The 20,776-nt window shown below is 33.6% G+C and overlaps 1 long non-coding RNA gene across 1 annotated transcript in view; it reads right to left on the bottom strand.

The window, feature by feature from the left end:
- The window catches only part of LOC116419440, a 64,924-nt gene that overhangs the window by 14,241 nt on the left and 29,907 nt on the right, over positions 1 to 20,776 (bottom strand). The window contains exon 4 of the long non-coding RNA XR_004229753.1: positions 7,451 to 7,492. This is a non-coding gene — a long non-coding RNA (uncharacterized LOC116419440). The remainder of the gene's footprint in view (positions 1 to 7,450; positions 7,493 to 20,776) is intronic.

A 20,776-nucleotide genomic window follows, 5' to 3' on the forward strand; every position in this document is an offset into this window, starting at 1 on the left:
TCCTTGGAACTTTAGATATGTGATCCCAAGAAATTTCCCTGGAAAACTGAGAGAAACAGGTGCTTGAGTTTTGCTTCCAACTTTAAGCCTACCTCATTGTTTTGTATTATGAAAAATGTGGGATCAAGCTAGGTTATATATTTTTCTTGGGGCATTGAGCCATCAGCAGAGTACAATGTAGGCATACTATTCCTTTGATTTATGACATTATTCTCTTAAGGAGTTTTGAGAGTGGGCACAATATTGAGCTAATGCAGAAAAGCAGGATTTAAAGGGTTGTATATCTCTAGATAGTTAAGAAATGGAACAGATCTGGTGCCAAGACTTGAATTTATGATTTTAAGTTCAGAAATAAAGAGCTGTTTCAAATCACCAGGAGATTTGGATTTCTGTTATATTCTTTTTCACTGTTTTCTTTTTTTCTTTCTGAAGAAACATACTTCAGAAACGACACCATAACACTATACAGGCTTGGTATTCAACTGACCTGTCTGTGAACACATTTTCACGTGATCTTAGATGTTTGAAGTGGTTCAAACATTCCTGATTGTTTCATATAGTCTTCCTTCAAGGGCTGGTGACTAATATTTATCGAAGATAGTTCCATGCCTAAGTGGCAAATCCAAACAAATTCAAATATACCTTGGAAAAAACTCAAGTCACTTTCTGTAAATAAATGGGATCAGCCATTGCCAACAAATTTAGAAATTAATCATGCTCAGTGGAATGAAATGAGGAATTTAGGTAGTTGGAAAGCCCTCAAAAAAGAGGTTAAAAGGACCAACAGTAATGTGTTATTGACATATTTTATAATCAATTCTGTTAACTGAATGAGTGTGTAAATTTACAAAAGAAAAAAATGCACACATTTCAGCAAATTTTAGTTATCTATATCCTAGTCATCTTTTTTTTTCAAGTTCAGTGTGATTTATCTGTCTTTCTAAAAGCACCACCGAGACCTATTTCTTGACATTGTATATATTTTACACTGTTTATTGTTTATACATGCTGATCACAGTTGGGTATAATATATCTCTGTGTCAGAGAGTGGAATAGGCAGTCATCATTATGCAGCCGATGAATTGCAAGGAAATTACCCCAAGTGCTCTGATTGTCCAAAATACTTCAAATGACTTAACAAGCTGACATGATTTCTCAGTTGTTTTCCTCTCATTTTTCTTTCCTTTCCTCCAAGGAAACTTGGAGAAAGTGCTGCTTCCCTTCCTTTATTAAGGTTTGACTTTCTTTTAGATATCAATACAAAAGTTTAAAGAAAATCAATGAAAGGATAGGAAAGCAAAGTTAAGATCACATTGACTATATATAATTCACATGAAAATATATATTGTTTACTAAAAGAGAAAACCCCCTGGTTTTTTATAACACTCCTTCATACTTGGTAAGAAATTCCCACATCAATGTAGAATATCTAGTCAGTTATCTTTGATGCTGCAAATGCAGCTGTGTGTCAGGCTAGTATCATTTCAGAATAGGAAATCTTATTTTTAATATGTCATTTTAAAGCATTTATTCAAAGCGTTTTAGAATTGTGTCTTAGCATTTACACTCAAGCTATATAAATGTGACCATTTTGCCATCTTTTATTTGGGGGAATGTAGAAGTATTGAGAGTTTAACCAATTTATTCAAGGTCAAATTTAAAGGCTCTGACAGAACCAGGACTTCATACAGTGGTCTCCTGAGTCTCCATTCTTTTCTTAACCCTTTGAACTACAAGAGGTTTCAGGAGGCACTGAGAAGATGGTTTATCAGAATAGAAAGTAGAGCTCTCATGTTTCTGTTCAACATTCCTCCTTACCTTGTGAATAAGAGGTTGTCTCTAATGGACATTTTTCATACCTACATCTAGTTAAGTGCATTTTACCTCTGGGCCATCATTCTCCTATAAATATCAAATAACTTTTCAAGGAAGCAGGTTGGCAGCTGCCTATGCATTTTGTCTACAGCCAGACCAGAAAATATCATTTAAAAGCTCTGGGTTGGAGGTGATCATCTTTTAAATGCTTGTTAGAATAAATTTCTCCGGAGAGAAAAGCAACAGCTTTGTGGATTAAAACACAAAATGTCTCCAACCTTCACAAGAAGGCAGGTCACAGATTCCTGTCACTGGGGAAGATTCAGATATAAGAGGAATTAAGTTAAGCCTGAATATCCTGAATAGTTTATGCTTGAATTCAGACCATAAAAATATAAATTGGTTAAGGGCAAAAGAAAGAAAACTAATCTGGAGTTTCTTTAAAGCAAAATTAATTATTGTTCTTGGGGAGTGTTTATGACATATAGAGAGTAATTCATTTGACTTTATTGATAATCTTATGCACTGTGTCCTCCCCCCAACCCAGTATGACATAATTAGAGGGTAATTAAGTTTCTTTACCAAGTACTAAACTGCTGACAGCTTTAACATGACTGCCATCTCCTGGTAACAGCTCACTTTGGTTTCTTGGTTTGGGGCTAATTTTAGTATTTATCATTAGGTCTTAGTTTTTAGTAAAGTGAATGTATGTATAACAGTAGTCATTAACTAGTGGGACCTGCTCTGTGTTTCCCCTATTAATATTGCTATAGTAACCATTCAATAAAATATAGAAAACTCAGGTCAGTTTTGTTTGATGGTTTTTAATGACCAACATTCCATCATTTAGGAGTTTGTTGGGCTACAGAGACTAGAAATCAATAGATCAATATAAGTCGAATCATCCCACTATTTGAGGGACTGTCTAGTCAAGATTTTAATAAGAAGGAGAAATTAAATCATCTCATACTCATAGATTATAAAGAGTTAAAAAAGCATCTAAAATCTTCCTGATTTTATAGATGAGGAAATGGAGACACAAAGAATTTAAGCAATTTGGCTCATTTATTACAATCATTTATATAAAGTTGACACTTTGGGGAATGTACCTAATTAAAAAAAATCTTATTTATCATCTCTCTAATAAAAATAATTGCTGAAAAATCCCCTTGTATATAGAAAAGGCTAGAAAGGTAGAAAAAGCAGTGCCCCCTGCTCTTGACAAACTTTCAATCCATTTGGGTAGAGTAGATATATACAGGGATGACTTTAAGTCAATGTATTAACATCAAATCATTGTTATTGACAAGTCACAACTAGCATTGATTTATTGTAGCATATGAAGTAGGGTGTGCTTCCTCCCCAGTCGCATGGTCTTCTTCCTTGCTCAGCAATGGATCTTGTCAACTACAAGTTGACAACTACAAATGCTTTCACACAGCATTTACCTAGCTCTGTGAAGTTCTCTATCCACCCTAATTCCTTGCAGAATTGGATATTTAAGGACAATTGGGGATCTCTGTGGAGGCAAATTTTCTTACAAAATAGTCAGCCTTTCTACTATACTCAGGTTAGACTGTGCTCTGTACCAACCAGCAACAGCTCAATTCCTAGTAGTTCTACTAAATAATTATTTGATTCAGACTTTACTAGGAAAAGCATTTCCTACAAGCCCCTGTAAGATTTTCCGTGACACTGATTTACAAACCTTTTATCTTAAAACTTAGCAATCTTTATAACATATATATTTTCCTTTCCCTTCAGACTGAAGGAAACTTACTTTTTACCTTGAGGTCATCATTATGAAATTACATTATTGCATTATAGTATAATACAGAGCAGCTCTGTATTTACTTCTTAGATATTTTTAATCTCTTTTTGGCTAGCATGTTAGCTCCACCCCTGTCATTTTCCTTGTTTCCAAGTAGACTTTCAATCCCCATCTATTATTCTGCTGCATGATGGCTAAACTGAAAACCCAGGCTTATAAAACTGATTGTTTTAAGCAGGAATAAAAAGATTTGAAATGTGGTGAATCCACACAATACTGAATCACTTAAATGCTAGCTATTTTTTATAATAGATGCTCAACAGACATTATTGATGGACAGAATCTCCATCTCCTTCTCAGTGTGATCTTGGATTCTGCCTCTGGATGTTTCTTCACTGATAAGAGAACTTTTGCCTAATTCTTATGGGAGCTGAGGCCTACAACATACTTCCTTATATTTCCTTTGTTGAACTGGGTCCCCTCTCCCTATATCTTTCTTACATTTTTCTAAGTGCTGTCTTTATCCATAAGATTGTTAAGATTCTTTTTTTAACAATAACTTTTTATTTTCAAAATATAGGCAAAGATAAATTTTGACATTCACCCTTGCAAAACCTTGTGTTCCAAATTATTCTCCCTCCTTTCCCCTACTTACTATCATACAATATATGTTAAACATGTACAATTCTTCTATACATATTTCTAGTTATCATGCTGTACAAGAAAAATCAGATTAAAAAAAGAAAAATGAGGAAAAAAACAAAAAAGCAAGCAAAACAACAACAAAAAAGGTGAAAATACTATGTCATGGTCCACATTCAGTCAACAATCCTCTTTTTATTGTTAACTTCTTAATTGAATGGACTGCTTTGCTTGCATATATCCCTATCTCCAGTGTATATCATAGTCTTGGCTTATTTATCTATTTAACTCAATAGATATTGGTCTGCTGAGGGAAATCACTGAATGAATGGTGTTCAGATGTATTGATTCTATACTCAGAGAACTTAGGTTCTAATCTAGCATTTTTTTACTACATATATAACATTGGCCCTAAGTTTAAGTTTCCTCATCTGCAAAAATCAGAAGATTAAGTAAGATATCTTTGAAGTAGTTTATAGGTGTAGAACAATGATTTTATCTTGATTGTTGAATTTGTTTTCAGGAAAAAGAAAGACTTGGAAAAGTCCTTAGATGTTACTACTTCATAATCAAAGAAACTGAGTCTCAGAGAGATTATGTCTTACTCAATACCATATAGTATGAAAGGGTCAAGGTCTTGGTGTCTTTATTCAATAAAATTTAATTCATTTTAAAAAAGCAACAAAACTGACTTGATAGCTACTAGACACAGAACTCCATGCTAAGTGAAAGAAAAGATATAAGTTGTAGAAAAATATCTTTCCTGTCTTCATGCAGTCTATAATTTAAGAATAGAATATGATATGTACCATGATTACTTTAATAGGAAATAACATATAAGGCAAAGATATGATAAACAGAGTATCTCGTGAGATCCAAGAGGCAAAATATAATTACTAAATGAAATCAAGTAAAGCCTTATAATAATAGTGGAATTTGAGCTGACCTTTAAAGAGAAGATAGAGGGATGGAGAGATAGTTATGCATTTGTTAGGTGCTTACTATTTGTCAGGCACTTTTTTGAGCACTGTGGTTAGAGATATAAAAAAGAAAAATAGTCCCTTTTCTTAAGGATATTTGTTTTAATTAAAGCTTTTTTTATTTTCAAAATATATATATGGATAATTTTAACATTCACTTTTACAAAACTCTATATTCTAATTTTTTCTCTCCTTTCTTCCTATCATGTCCTCCATTGGCAAGTGATTCAATATATGGTAAACGTGCAATTCCTCTATACATATTTTCACAAATATCATGCTGCACAAGAAAAATCAGATCAGAAAGGAAAAAAAAAGAGAAAGAAAACAAAATGCAAGTAAACAACAATAGAAAGAGTAAAAATACTATGTTGTGGTCCACATTCAATTCCCACTGTCCTCTCTCTGAATACAGATGGCTTTCTGCATCACAAGACCATTGGAAATGGTTTCAATCATCTCATTATTGACAAGAGCTATGTCCATGAGAATTGATCATTGTATAATCTTGCTCATTTCAATTATCACCCATTCATATAAGTCTCTCCAGGTCTCTCTGAAATCATCCTGTTTATCATTTTTTATAGAATTATAATATTTCATAACATTCAGATACCATGACATTTTCCAACTGATGGGCATCCACTCAGTTTCCAGTTTCTTCCAACTACAAAAAGGGCTGACACAAACATTTTTGCACATATGGGTCTCTTTTCCTCCTTTATGATCTCTTTTGAATAAAAGTGCAGTAGAAACACTGCTGGATCACAGGGTGTGCACAGTTTGATAGTCCTTTGGACATAGTTCCAAATTGAACTCCAGACTCTTTATATCTAAATCATGAACTAATTCTGATCTTATCTTGGTAAAGGGTGTGAGGTGTGAGTCAATGCCTAGTTTCTGCCTCATTTATTTCCAATTTTCCCAGAAGTTTTTGTCAAATAGTGAGTTCTTATCCCAAATGTTGGGATCTTTGGGTTTATCAAACATTAGATTACCATAGTCATTAACTATTTTGTCCTGTAACCTAACCACTTCCACTGATAAACCACTCTATTTCTTAGCCAAATTATTTTGATGACCATTGTTTTATAATGTAGTTATAGGTCTGGTACAGCGAGGCTACCTTCATTTGCATTCTGTTTCATTAATTCCCTAGAAATTCTTGACCTTTTGTTCTTCCAGATTAATTTTTTTTATTATTTTTTCTATCTCTGTGAAGTAATTTCTTGGAACTTAGATTGGTATGGCATTAAATGAGTAGATCAATTTAGTTAGTATTGTCATTTTATCATATTAGCTTGGCCTACCCATGAGCACTTGATATATTTCCTAGAGATTAGATCTGATTTTATTTGTGTGAAAATTGTTTTGTAATTGTGTTCACATATTCTTGACTTTGCCTTGGCAGGTAGACTCCCAAATATTTTATATTATCTACAGTTATTTTAAATGGAATTTCTCTTTGTATCTCTTGCTGTAGGACTTTGTTGGTAATATATAAAAATGCTGATGATTTATGTGGATTCACCTTGTATCCTGCAATTTTGCTAAAGTTATGAATTGTTTCAAATTATTTTTGAGTTGATTCTCTAAGATTCTCTAATTATACCATCATATTATCTGCAAAGAGCAATAATTTGGTTTCTTCCTTAACTGTTTTAATTCCTGTAATTTCTCTTATTGCCAAAGTTAACATTTCTAATACAATATTGAATAGAAATTGTTATAGTGGGCAACCTTGTATCACCCTGATCTTATAGGGAATAGTTCTAATTTATACCCATTACATCTGATGTCGCTGGTTGTTTTAAATAGATGCTATTGATCATTTTAAGGAAAACTCCATTTATTCCTATACTCTCTAGTGTTTATAATGGGAATGGGTGTTGAATTTTTTCAAATGCTTTTTTCTGCATCTATTGAGATAATCATATAATTTTTGTTCATTTGGTTATTGATCTAGTCAATTATGCCAATAGTTTTCCTAATATTCAGCAGCCCTGTATTCCTGGTATAAATCTTATTTGGTCATGGTGTATTATCCTGGGATTACTTCCTGTAATCTCTTTGCTAATATTTTATTTAAGATTTTTGCATCAAGGGGCTTTTATTCTAATGATAGAAAACAGATCTAGATCATTGAAAGGGGAGTACAGGATTGGCTCATCTTGTTGGTTGTTGGTTGATTAGGTATATAATGATCTGGTCTATCCCAAATTAAGTCAAAAAATATACCTACCAGGGCCCCAGGATTGAGGATGCAGGAGCAGAGTCCAATGTTCTATTGGGAACAAATAAGGATGATGATTAGATTGTAGATGTCACATAAAGGACACTGTCAGGAATGAAATAATTGGTCCACAAATAAATCAAGGAAGAGATTCCATGCTAGGCATAAGAGACTGTATGAATAAGGTCACAGAATTAAAAAGAATGGATAAAATATTATTCTATTTGGGGAGACTTTATACTACAAAGCTAAAAATAGCTTTAAATAACCTGATTAGTTTAGGAATTTCCAAATAATCTATGTTTTAAAAATCAGAAAAAAGAGCTGGAAATTTATTTTTTCATTTCTATGGAGCCATAGAAGATTTTGTAAGAATGAAGTGACAATACTTTTTAGGAATGGAGTGACAAGATCTAATAAACATGAAGATAGTTCCCAGAATATGTGTCAAAGGGGATGTCGGAGTCATCCTAGTCCAATCCAGATTTAAACAAGTATCTTCCTCATTACAACTTAATAAGCAAGTTGTCATCAAGTCTTTGTTTGAAGATCTTTAATTCGGATGAACCTGCTACATCAGTTAGCACAGGTCCCTTTGAACAACTCTAATTATTATAATTTATTTTTTTTACTATTTTCATAACAGCTTCTGCTTTTGTTTTCAGATTTCATTGGAAGCACCTTTATCTAGGCCCTAAAGGTAGACAAACAAACAAATACAGTTTGATCTTTCTTCATGTGGCAATCATTCATTTATCATGGTTTCTTACGAGTACTAAATAAACAAGATTGAAGAATATCATTTATTAACCATTTACAATGATTCAAGAATTCTGCTAGAGGAAAACAGAGATATAAACAAATATCTTTCCCAAACATATTACATTTTATGTTGGCAAACAGCCCATAGATATGTATATATTGCTATATTCACATATATTTAGTATAAATTTATTCTCGTTCATCTATTTATACATATGTATAAATTTGTATATAATTATTTATAAAATAAAAACAAGGTAATTCGATGAGGGGAAAATACTGGGGCATGATCAGGAGACATATAGAAGACAATCCTTGAACTGAATTTTGAAAATTAAGGATCTAAAAGAAAGGGTATAAAGATGGAGTGCATTTTGGATTTAAGGTCTAGACAAAGGCATGGGGTTACAATTTAATCTTGCCAATTTCAATATGAAAGTTTCCTCCATGACAACTTCTCTCTTTGATCCATCTAAAAGACCTCATATTTGGTTCAATGACAAATTTCATTTGTGCAAGTCACACAGTTACAATGGAAAATGACAATCTATTGTGAATCTTATTTACTATTAGAAACAGAGAATTATTGAAGTATAGTTACATTTATCTGAAAATAATAGTTTTTTGTTTTGTTTTCTGTTAAAGTATAAAGATAAGACCGCGAAAGAATGCTTCCTTAAATTTTAACTAGACCAGAATGAAGAATTTGTGGTCAACTAAATGCCATTTGCTTCTCTCACTTTTCATCACCAAAAATCTGTTTTGAATTTGGGATTCCAAGAAAACCAGTGTACTTCACAAGTCTAATATGAGTGTAAATTAGTTCCTGATAGGAGTCTTTGTTCAGCTTATCCTGTGGTATATGAGTGTCTATAGATCTGACCAATATGATGTTTTTAACAATTTTGCCTCTAGGTTCTGTTTCCATCAAATTTCCTATACCTCTCATATGTCTTTTCAAATATCAAAGTTAATGCACAAATAATTTAAAATTTGATTCTAGGCAGTCATGTTTCAATATATACCTGCAACCTACAACATAATATTCCATAGGTCAGTTTGGAGTGTCTCTAAGCAAAATATAATGAAAGAATAAAAGAGTTTTGTGTGCATGGCTTATTGAGCAATATTTATGAGTTGCACCATTCTCCTGATCTACATTAACAAATTGAGTCCAAAACTTCAGTAAAATTTGCAAATTTAAAATGATTATATCTTCAGTAAAATAAATGAGTAGGGATTTATCTGCTCTTACTAGTTTCCCTTCTACCTTCAAGCTGGTTACAAGTCCTGGCTCCATTTCAAAGTACATCTTGTCTGATTTGTTGGAGAGAAGAAATATATCAGATGTTGTCGCATGCATCATATGCATCATCTAAATTTTCTACACAATTCTTTATGGCAAAACCTTCCTTTAGGACCTATTTTTCTTTCTTATTTGTGTCCTCTTTTTGCCACCTTGATTTTTAGCAATAATGAACAGAAGAAGGCAGAAGCTGAGATTTTGATGCTGTAAATCGTATACATAAATTTATCATTGGGGAATAGTGGTTCTCCATAAAACAGCAAGTCTTTTGAAAGCCAAAAGCCCTTTTGCTCTATTTTCCATTCATCATTTTACCTTTTAAAAATGAATCAATGCCCCAACAAGAAAAGAGACTATTAATTGACAGGTGAAAGAACCCGAGCACTCCAAGGTTATAATGGCAACTCTTGCTGCCCATATAACAAAACCTTAGCTAGCAACATAAAATCTCATTTCAGTTTTGATTCTAATCCAAATGTCTATGATATAGATATGCAGCTCCTTTTCTGAGGGAAATAAAAAGGTACTCTTTCCTCCCTGATGCCAAATCTTTCCCTCAAATGTCCTTTAGAGCCACAGGGAGTTGGATATTCAGCAGATGGCAGAGGAGTCAGGCATGAGGTGAAGGCAATGGGCTCCTTGAAAAATGCAAGAGTTCCCCTAAGTACTGGTAGGTCTTAGTGATGCACTTGCCAAAGGAAAAACACATCTGGATATGTGGATGTACATTAATCTTTGCATTTCATTTTTCATTGACAATACTGCTGTTGGTATTCAGAGGCAGACAATGGGCTTGAAAACATCAAAAGACTTTTTTTTACTAGAGTGCACACTTGGGACACCATTCCTTGTTTAGGAACTAGAATCTTTCAGTTGAAAGCCTAATGTCATAATACAGCTCTATTTTTTTCCTGAGCAGTAGAAAATCTTTGGTAACAAATAATATTAGAGAAAAAGTATTGGATTTAGATACAAGGTTCTAAGTTCAAATCTATCTGGTGCAACATTTTTGGCTTTGGTAGAACCACAAAATGTCAGTATTGGAAGGACTTCAGAGGCTTTTGTGCCTAACAATAAATTTACTTTATAGTTTTCCTAATTACTGCTTATCAGGACTTATCACCAGATCATCTATTTAAAGGTGAATAAACTACCTCCCAAGACAACCCATTCTACCACTGAATAATTTTTAAAGGAAATTTTTATTTATATTATTTCTCTATAAGCTTCATAGAAACACCAATTCATTCTAGAATTCATAACATTTCTTTTAGTATATTCCACTTTCTCTCACTAGGCCTTAGTATCCTCATGTGTAAATGAGTGAAGAAGCTAAGTGAGTTTTTAAAGCATTAGTTAATCCAAATAGGCTAAATATGTGACATATGTGATAGCCAGTAGTTAAGTTAATAGGAATTTAAAAATGAGAGTAGCCTATAGAAACTACACACACAAAAAAAAAAAAAACAGCCAAAATGGAGGAATAAAAAGCATGTATCTAATAGAAGCTGTAATAGTAGCTCTTGTCACTCTTATTTGCTTCTAACCATTTCTTGGCTGGGCAACTCCTACCTGTAAGAGAAAACCACATCGATTCCCTTCTCTTTTTTCATCTTTCTTTGACTTTTTGATTTTTCTTTCAAAATGAAGCTAAGGTAACAATGGGAAAGTAAATTGCAAAAGCCCCACTTTAATATTTGTCCACTTGTGCTTATCATTAATGCTGAATCATTGGTTAGGACTCCATGGTGTAAGTATTTATGCTTATCTGAACAATAAAAAAAAAAAAAGTTGGTTTTTTTTTTCAGGTATGTAGAACCTTTAGCCTGACATAAAGTTCTAGTTAAACTGTCACAGTTTTGAATTCTTTTGTGTGTTCTCTCTGTGAGAGTTATCTCTCAATCAATATCAACAGTATTTCTAATATATAAAGACTGATATTGTAAGTAGTTTTAAGTAGTAAATTGCTTAAAGAAAAACCACTGACATGGTAGATCATCAAACACAGAAAGGTAAACAAAATTATAAGAAGAGAAAGTCTCTGGGGGCAGAGCCAAGAGGATGGACAGGACACACACTTCATTCTAAGCTCCCCTTCTACCCTCACTACTGATTACCAAATTCAGCCTCTAAAATAGTGCTTGACTGGTAGAATCCATGAATATTGGGAGTTCAACAAATTACCAGCTGAATATAATCTTGAAGACTACCAGAAAAGGTTTGTCCTGATGGGCATGGGAGAAAGCCACTGAAGATAGGGAAGCAGAACACAGAGGTTAGCCCACATTGAGCAGACCACAGGCAAGGTGTGGTCTCCACAGATGAAGAATTTGCATGGAGGACTCTACCATGGCGTTGGCTGCTCTGCTTTGGTTGCAAAGCAGTAGATCAGCAGAGAAGTTATGCAACCACCAAAGGTAGAGTGTACCCCAAAACCCCAAAGTTTAACAGGATCTGGCCACACCCACCCAGAACCAGAAGTGACTCAGCACTGACCACAGTACAGCTGCAGAGCCACATTCCACAGCATGGGGTTTTGCCCAGGGCAATCACACTTTTGGGGAGAAGGAGGGGAAAGGCTCTGCCCAGGGAAGTCACACTTCTGCACAGCAAGGGGGCTCTTCCAAGGGCAGTCACAATTCCACCGCTCAGCCGCTCTTCACAACTAGTTCACAGGACAGCTACTGTCCATCTATCCCTGTTCTATAGAGGAAGCTGGTAACCTCCTTGCCCTAAAGTCAGACCCCAAGGACATTTTTTAAAAAATGAATAAAAAACTCAAGCAAGCTCTAACTATAGATAGCTTCTATATAAAAAGAGAGCAGATTTCCAATCTTGAGGAGACAAAAAGAGCAGACAGTCTCCAGACAAAGCACCAGAGGGATATATCCTGGTCCCCATCACACAAGGCTCTCCTAGAAGAAATTATAAAAGATCTTTAAAAAGAGTTAGAAGAAAAATGGGGAAAGGAAAGAGAAGCTCTGCAAGAGCCTATGGAAAGGGCATATAACTCATGAAAAGAAAAATTCAATAAAGTGGAAAAAGAAAACAACTTCCTGAAATGTGATTTAGAAAAGGTAAAGAACTCTTAGGGAAATAGAATTTGTGAATTGGGAAAGATAAAGAACTCCCAGGGAAGTAGGATTTGTGAATTGGGGAAAGAAATAACTCAGTAAAAAAAATAGTGAAATGGAAAAAAATTCTATAAAGCAAAACAACTCATTTAAAAACTCAATTGGACATATACAAAAAGAAGTAGGAAAAGTTAATGAAAAAAATAACTCATTAAAAATGAGAATTGAACAAATAGAAATGAATGAATGATTCCTTAAGACATCAAGAATCAGTCAAGCAAAACCAAAAAAAATGAAAAAAAAAAAGAAAAAATGTTAAATAACTATTTGGAAAATAGATCTAGGAGAGATAATCAGAACATTATTGGACTTCCTGAAAATTATGATGAAAAAAAGACCCTAAACATTATTTTACAGGAAATCATCAAAGAGAACCGCCCAGAGGTAATAGAATCAGAAGGTAAAATAGGCTTTGAAAGAATTCATCAAATACCTTCTGAAAGAGACCCCAAAATAAAAACTCCAAGGAATATTGTGGCTAAATTTCAGAAATATCAGACTAAGGAAAAAATATTACAAGCAGCCAGAAAAAACAAAACAAAACAAAACAAAAAAACAATTCAAGTACCAAGAAGCCACAATAAGGATCACTCAGTATGTAGCTGCTTCCATATTAAAAGATCAAAGGACCTGGAATCTGATATTCTGAAAGCCAAAAGAACTAGGAATGCTGCCAAGAATAAACTACCCAGCTAAGCTGGGCATTTTGTTTCAGAGAAGAAGATGGACATTCAATGAAACAAGTTAATTCCATTTATTCCTAATGAAAAACAGAGCTAAACAAAAAATTTGACCTCCAAATATAGAATTCAAGAGAAGGATAAAAGATAAAAAAGAAATCTTGAGAATTTTATTTCTGTTACAGGCATGTATAAAGAGTATGCTTATAATTTGATTTTATTGTTATAATACAAAAAAAAGGGAAGTAAATGTGGAAAGGGAATACTATCAGAAAAAATGGAAAAGGGGAGATAAAAAGAGGGAAATTATATCCCACGAAGAGGCAAAGGAAACCTATCATATTTAAGGGAATTTAGAGAGGGGGAGGAACATTGTGTGAATCTTACTCTCATCAAATTTGGCTCAAAGAGAAAAATATGAAACATATTTGGTTTAAATAGAAACTTCTCTCACCTCATTAAAAAGCGGGAGAGGAAAAGGAAAAAGGAAAAGAAAATAGGGAAAGGTATAGGAAAGGAGAAGGGACTCAAAGGGGGTGGGAGGAATTCAAAAGTGGGAGAGGTGTATGAGGCAAGATATACCTATAAGTATTCCCCATATTGGGGAAGGGGGGAAGGGAAGGGAAGGGGAGCAAGAAAAAAGAAAAGCATAATCTGGAGATAATAAGATGGCAGGAAATACAGAATTAATAATTTAAACCATAAATGTTAATGGGATGAACTCTCCCTTAAAGCAGAAGCAGATAGCAGACTGGATCAAAAGCCAGAATCCTACAATATGTTATTTACAGGAAACACATTTGAAGCAGGTTGATACATACAAAAGTAAAAGGCTGGAGCAGAATCTATTATGCTTCAGGTGAAGTCAAAAAAGCAGGGGTAGCCATACTTCTCTCAGATCAAGCAAAAGCAAAAATTCATCTAATTAAAAATGATAGGGAAGGAAACTATATCTTGCTAAACAGTAGCATAGAAAATAAAACAATATATACTAAGCATATATGCACCAAATGGTATAGCAATTAAATTCCTGAATGTGAACTTAAGAGCATTGCAAGAAGAAATAGACAGCAAAATAATAATAGTGGGAGATTTCAACCTTCCACTCTCAGAATAAGATAAATCAAACCACAAAACAAATAAGAAAGAAGTTGAAGAGGTAAATAGAATATTAGTAAAGTTAGGTATGATAGATCTTTGGAGAAAACTGAATGGATACAGATAGGAATATACTTTCATCTTGGCAGTTCATGGAACCTATACAAAAATTGACCATATATTAGGACATAAAGACCTCAAAATTAAATGCAGAAAGGCAAAAATATTAAATGCATTCTTTTACAGATCAATAAAAACTACATTCAACAAAAAACTAGGGGGTAAATAGACCAAAAAGTAATTGGAAACTAAATAATCTCTTCCTAAAGAATGATTGGATGAAACAGCAAATCATAGACACAAATTAATAATTTCACTCAAGAGAATGACAACAATGAGAAAACATATCAAAATTTGTGGGATGCGGCCAAAGTGGTAATAAGGGGAAATTTTATATCTTTAGAGGCTTACTTGAATAAAATAGAGAAAGAGAAGATCAATGTATTGGGGTTGCAAATTAAAAAGCTAGAAAAAGAGCAAATTAAAAACCCACAATCAAATACTAAACTTGAAATTCTAAAATTAAAAGGAGAAATTAATAAAGTTGAAAGTAATATATATATATATATATTGCATTAATAAATAAATTTAAAAAATCAACAAAATAGATAGACCCTTGTCAAATTTGATTAAAAAAAGGAAAGAGGAAAATCAATTTGTTAGTCTTAAAAATGAAAAGGGAGAATTTTCCACCAATGAAGAGGAAAAAATTAGAGCAATAATTAGGAGTTACTTTGCCCAACTTTATGCCAACAAATTTGTTAACCTAAGTGAAATAGATGACTATCTTAAGAATAATAGGCTGCCCAGATTGACAAAGGAGGAAATAAATTGCTTAAATAGTCCCATTTTAGAAAACAAAATAGAATAAGCTATTAATCAACTCCCTAAGAAAAAATCCTCAGGACCAGATGCATTTACAGGTGAATTCTACCAAACATTTAAAGAACAATTAATTCCAATATTATATAAACTATTTGAAAAAACTGGGAATGAAGGACTCCTACAAAATTCCTTTTATGACACAGACGTTTTAGTGATACCTAAACCAGGTAGATTGAAAACAGAGAAAGAAAATAATAAACCAATCTCCTTAATAAATATTGATGCAAAAAAAAATTTTTTTTGAATTTCTTTCAGTTCTTTTTTTTTTAGCCTTTTATTTACAAATTATATGCATGGATAACTTTACAGCATTAACAATTGCCAAACCTCTTGTCCCAATTTTTCACCTCTTACCCCCCCACCCCTTCCCCCAGATGGCAGGATGACCAGTAGATGTTAAATATATTAAAATATAAATTAGATACACAATAAGTATACATGACTAAACTGTTATTTTGCTGTACAAAAAGAATCAGACTCTGAAATATTGTACAATTAGCTTGTGAAGGAAATAAAAAATGCAGATGGGCATAAATATAGGGATTGGGAATTCAATGTAATGGTTTTTAGTCATCACCCATAGTTCTTTCTCTGGACATAGCTGGTTCAGTTCATTACTGCTCCATTGGAAATGATTTGGTTGATCTCCTTGCTGAGGATGGCCAGGTGCATCAGAACTGGTCATCATATAGTATTGTTGTTGAAGTATATAATGATCTCCTGGTCCTGCTCATTTCACTCAGCATCAGTTCGTGTAAGTCTCTCCAGGCCTTTCTGAAATCATCCTGTTGGTCATTTCTTACAGAACAATAATATTCCATAATATTCATATACCACAATTTATTCAGCCATTCTCCAACTGATGGGCATCCACTCAGTTTCCAGTTTCTAGCCACTACAAAGAGGGCTGCCACAAACATTCGTGCACATACAGGTCCCTTTCCCTTCTTTATGATCTCTTTGGGTTATAAGCCCAGTAGTAACACTGCGGGATCAAAGGGTATGCACAGTTTGATAACTTTTTGAGCATAGTTCCAAACTACTCTCCAGAATGGTTGGATTCGTTCACAACTCCACCAACAATGATGCAAAAATCTTAAATAAAATATTAGCAAAAAGATTGCAGAAAATCATCCTCAGAATAATACACCATGACCAAGTAAGATTTATATCAGGAATGCAGGACTGGTTCAATATTAGGAAAACTATTAGCATAATTAACTATATCAATAGATGCAGAAAAAGCATTTGAAAAAATCCAACCTCCATTCCTGTTAAAAAAAAAACTTGACAGTATAGGAATAAATGGATCTGTCCTTAAAATAGTCATTAGCATCTATTTAAAACCATCAGTAAGCATCATATGTAATGGGAAAAAACTGGAACCATTCCCAATAAGATTAGGGCTGAAACAAGGTTGCCCACTATCACCATTAATATTCAATATTCTATTAGAAATGCTAGCTTTGACAATAAGAGTTGAGAAAGAGATTAAAGGAATTAGAGTAGGGAATGAGGAAATGAAATTATCACTCTTTGCAGATGATATGATGGTACACTTAAAGAACCCCAGGGATTGTACTAAAAAGCTATTAGAAATAATCCACAACTTTAGCAAAGTTACAAAATACAAAATAAACCCACATAAATCATCAGCATTCTTATATATCACTGACAAAATCCAAAGTTAGAGATACAAAGAGAAATTCCATTTAAAGTAACTGCTGAGAATATAAAATATTTGGGAATCAATCTTCCAAGAGTAAGTCAGGAACTATATGAGCAAACTACAAAACACTCTCCATACAAATAAAGTCAGATCTAATCAATTTGAAAAATATTAAGTGCTCTTGGATAGGTTGAGCGAATATAATAAAGATGACTAATACTAAACCAATCTATTTATTTAATGCTATACCAATCAGACCTCCCAAAAAACTATTTTAATGACCTAGAAAAGATAACAACAAAATTCATATGGAAGAACAAAAGGTCAAGACTTTCAAGGGAACTGATTAAAAAAAAAATATCAAGTGAAGGTGGTCTAGCTGTACCAGATTTAAAACTATATAATAAAGCAGCAGTCACCAACACCATTTGGTATAGGCTAAGAAATAGACTGGTTGATCAGTGCAATAGGTTAGGTTCACAGGACAAAATAGTCAGTAACTTTAATAATTTGGTGTTTGACAAACCCAAAGGCCCCAGCTTTGGGGACAAGAATTCATTATTTGACAAAAACTTCTGTGAAAATTGGAAATTAGTATGGCAGAAATTAGGTATTGACCCACACTTAACACCATACACCAAGATAAGGTCAAAATGGGTTCATGCCCTTGGCATAAAGAATGGGATTATAAATAAATTAAAAGAGCAGAGGATAGTTTACCTCTCAGACCTGTGGAGGAGGAAGGAATTTGTGACCAAAGAAGAACCAGAGATCATTATTGATCACAAAATAGAAAATTAATTTGATTACATCATATTAAAAGGCTTTTGTATAAACAAAACTAATGCCGACAAGATTTGATGGGAAGCAATTAACTAGGAAAACATTTTTATAGTCAAAGTTCTGATAAAGACTCATTTCCCAAATATACAGAGAATTGATTCTAATTTATAAGAAACCAAGCCATTCTCCATTTGATAAATGGTTAAAGGATATGAATAGACAGTTTTCAGATGAAATAGAAACTATTTCTAGCCATATGGAAAGTTGTTCCAAGTCACTATTAATCAGAGAAATTAAGACAACTCTGAGATACCACTACATACCTCTCAAATTGTCTAGGATGACAGGAAAAGAAAATGCTGAATGTCGGAGGGGAAAACTGGGACACCGATACATTGTTGGTGGAACTGTGAATACACCCAGCCATTCTGGAGAGCAGTTTGGAACTATGCTCAAAAAGTCATCAAACTGTGCATACCCTTTGATCCAGCAGTGTAACTACTGGGCTTCTATCCCAAAGGGATCTTAAAGAAGGGAAAGGGACCTGTATGTGCAAAACTGTTTGTGGAAGTGCTTTTTGTAGCGGCTAGAAACTAGAAATTGATTGGATGCCTATCAATTGGAGAATAGCTGAATAAGTTGTGGTATATGAATGTTATGGAATATTATTTTTCTGTAGGAAATGACCAGCAGAATGGTTTCAGAAAGGTCTGGAGAGACTTACATGAATTGATGTTGAGTTAAATGGGCAGGACCAGGAGATCATTATATACTTCAACAACAATACTATATAATGATCAATTCTAATGGGCATTGCTCTCTTCAACAATGAGATGAACCAAATCAGTTCCATTTATTCAATAATGAAGAGAACCAGCTACCCCCAGTGAAAGAACTCTGGGAAATGAGTGTGAACCACAGCATAGCATTTATACTCCCTCTGCTTTTGTCCTCTTGCATTTTTGATTTCCTTCTCAGGTTATTTTTACCTTATTTCTAAGCCCAATTTTTCTTATGCAGCAAAATAACTATGGATATGTATACATATATTGTATTTAACATATACTTTAACATATTTAACATGTATTGATCTACCTGCCATCTGGGGGAGGGAGTGGAGGGAAGGAAGGGGGGATTTTTCTGCAATTTTCTTTCTCTGTTTTGGCTGTTCCTGATTTAGCTGTCAGTACCATATTTGTGTCATAGAAGGAATTTAGCAGTACTCCTTCTGTACCTGTTTTTCCAGACAGTTTACATAATATCGGAATTAATTGTTCTTTAATTATTTGATAATTAATTAACAGTTGTGAATCTATCTGACCCTGGAGATTTTTTTCTTAGAGAGTTAATTTTAATTTAAATAATTTATTTAAGTAAATTTTTCCTCTACTGTTAATCTGGACTATTTGTATTTTTATAAATATTCATCGATTTTGGTTACATTGTCAGACTTGCTGCCATACAGTTGGGCAAAATAGTTCCTAATTATTGTTTTAATTTTTATTTCATTGGTGCTAAGTTCAACCTTTTCATTTTTGATATTGGTGATTTTTTTTCTTTCTTTCCTTCTTTCTTTCTTTCTTTCTTTTTGCTGAGGCAATAGAGGTTAAGTTACTCGCCCAGGGTCACATTGCCAGGCAGTGTTAAGTGTCTGAGACCACATTTGAACTGAGGTTCTCTTGACTTCAGCACTAGTGCTCTGTTTGTTCACTACCCAAACTAGCTGCGCCTTCTTTCTTTTTTTTTCTAATAAAATTAACCCAAAGTGTATTTTTATGTTTTTTTTCATAAAAACTATTAATTTTAATTATTAGTTCAATAGTTTTCTTAGTTTCAATTTTATTAATCTTTGCTTTGAGTTACAGAATTTCTAATTCGGTATTTAATTGGGGGTTTTTAATTTGTTTCTTTTCTACCTTTTTTAAGTGTATGCCCAATTCTTTGATCTCTTCTTTCTAAAATTTCCCCTAAGAACTATTTTGGCTGCATCCCATAGGTTTTGGTATGTTGTCTCATTATTGTCATTCTCTTGGATGAAATAATGGATTGTTTCTGTGATTTGTTGTTTGACCACTTATTTTTCAGGATTAGATAATTTAATTTCCAATTGGTTTTTTGTCTATCTTTCCTTGACCCTTTATTGAATGAATTTTTTTATTGCATTGTGGTCTGAAAAAGAAGCATTTACTAATTCTGCCTTTCTGCATTTGAAAGTGAGGTTTTTTAATACTCTAGGCAAGGGTCCTCAAACTATAGCCTGCGGGCCACATGCAACAGATGAGGACAATTATCCCCCTCACCCAGGGCTATGAAGTTTCTTTATTTAAAGGCCCACAAAACAAAGTTTTTGTTTTTACTATAGTCTGACCCTCCAACAGTCTCAGGGACAGTGAACTGGCCCCCTATTTAAAAAGTTTGAGGACTTCTGTGACAGTCAATTTATGTGAAGGTGCCATGTATTTTGGAGAAAATAGGGACTTCTGTCCCTATTCAACTTTCTTATTATTAGGGTAGTTGTAAAGAATATATGTGTGTGTGTGTGTGTGTGTGTGTATGTATATATATATATATATATACACAGCTGTGAGTTGAATACAAAGGGGGTGAGAGAGGAATGTAGTGGCAGAAAGAGAAAGGGAGAGGTAGAATGGTAAAAATTATTTACACAAAGTGGGCAAGAAAAAGATTTTGCAATGGAGTGGAAAAGGGGGAGGGGTGAGGGAATGAGAAAACTTTACTCTCATTAGAATTGGCTCAAAGAGGACATAATATATAAATTCATTATGGGTTTAGGAATTATTATGGATTTTCCCTGCAGGAAAGTAGGGGAGGGGAAGGGTATAAAAGAAGTGGCATGAGGATAATAGAGTTCATATTGGGGAAGGAGCTGGTCAGAAGAAAAACACTTTTGAGTAGGGACAGGGTAAAAGGAGAGCGAGAATAGAATAAATGGTAGAA

This window comes from Sarcophilus harrisii, chromosome 5 (genome assembly GCF_902635505.1).
Source record: "Sarcophilus harrisii chromosome 5, mSarHar1.11, whole genome shotgun sequence".
Taxonomy (NCBI): Eukaryota; Metazoa; Chordata; class Mammalia; order Dasyuromorphia; family Dasyuridae; genus Sarcophilus; species Sarcophilus harrisii.